This window comes from Oryzias melastigma, linkage group LG15 (assembly GCF_002922805.2).
Source record: "Oryzias melastigma strain HK-1 linkage group LG15, ASM292280v2, whole genome shotgun sequence".
NCBI lineage: Eukaryota > Metazoa > Chordata > Actinopteri > Beloniformes > Adrianichthyidae > Oryzias > Oryzias melastigma.
The window spans coordinates 18,560,260-18,561,988 of NC_050526.1; positions in this window are offsets into that span (position 1 = coordinate 18,560,260).

Below are 1,729 nucleotides of genomic sequence, written 5' to 3' on the forward strand. Positions count from 1 at the left end.
TTTATTCATTTAAAACAATTTCAAAATAAAAGCTTTGCACTTCCCAGTTGCCTTAAATTTAAACTATGCAGGAAGTTGAGACAAAAAGTATCTCCATTAAGATGCAAAGCAATGTTTTAAAATTGTACTTAAAAATGTATGTATAAAAATTGAAAGACTTTTTTTTATTCATTTAAAACAATTTCAAAATAAAAGCTTTGCACTTTCCATCCATCCATCTTCTTGGCCGCTTCTTCCCTTTCAGGGTCGCGGGGGTGCCGGAGCCTAACCCAGCTACTGACAGGCGAAGGCGGGGTACACCTTGGACAGGTCGCCAGTCTGTCGCAGGGCCTCAATCACACACACATTCACTCTCACATTCACACCTAGGGGCAATTTAGAGTCACCAATTAACCTATAAAGCATGTTTTTGGACGGTGGGAGGAAGCCGGAGTCCCCGGTGAAAACCCACGCATGCACGGGGAGAACATGCAAACTCCACACAGAAAGGTCCCAGCCGGGATTCGAACCGGGGCCTTCTCGCTGTGAGGCAAGAGCGCTAACCACTGCGCCACCGTGCCCTTTGCACTTCCCAGTTGCCTTAAATTTAAACTATGCAGGAAGTTGAGACAAAAAGCGACAAAAGTATCTCCATTAAGATGCAAAGCAATGTTTTAAAATTTTAACATATAACATTTTAACGGACATTTTTTTCTCTTCGAAGACAAACAGTAAATTAGCTGTCGGCACAGGTGGCTGCCCCGCCAGACGACGAGGACGTCGTGGGCCTCGAGTGAAGAACTAGAGACAGAAAAAAAGACAGAACGACTGAATCTGGTGTTATTTTATATACAGTCTATGTGAGCGACCGACCGCGGTTTTCTCTGTCGTAAGTTTAACTAAAGTTTGCATTGACTTTTAAAGGCCTCGTGCAGTGGTAATTTTTTTTTTACATTTAGAAAGTCAATGGAACTTGCAAAACGAATCTGATAAAAATATTCACTTAAAATGATCCAGCGCGATTTTATTGATCATTTTATGGTCGTGCACAGCTTTAAATTTGGGCGATAGGTGGTGATGGGCGGGGGCTTCGCGTGACGTCACTTCGGGATCCCAGAGTGTAAACAACAATGGAGGAGGGTTTGAGAAGCGACGTAGACCACGATTTAGTGGATATTTCTTTGGATGAAGGTGATGAGCCTTCATCAAACACGGAAATTTTAACGACACAGGGTTCAGAGGGTGTACAGCCCTACCAGTTTGAACCGGAGGTTTCCTCATCTGAGGATACAGGGGCTTCGGATGAAGATGGTGAAAGCTCATACAGCGATGGTGGGGAGAAGACGATCAAACTTGACTATTTAGAGGAATTAAAAGTCGTAACAAGGTTACTGTAGGTGAACCTGCGGAAGGATCATTACCGGAAAAGGAAAGGCACCGCCGCTGCCACGGAGCGTCATTTGACGTCCTCCTCCAGGGCCGAGGTGGACGGAGCCCCCCCGCCCGGGTCTGCTGCTGCTGCGGCGACGGGTGGGCTCGCTCCCCCGCCGCCCTCTCGGCCTCCCTCGCCCGCGCGCAACAAACCATCGCGTGGGTCCTCTTTCCAGACGACCGGCGGGGTCCTCCTGCGCCCCGCACGGAGGCCACCCCCGCCGGCCTCACGGCCCCGGGATGGAGTAAAAACCCTTCGTGCGGGGTCGGCTGCCGGCGCCGGACGACCGTCCGGCGAACCCACGCACCCCCCATGCCC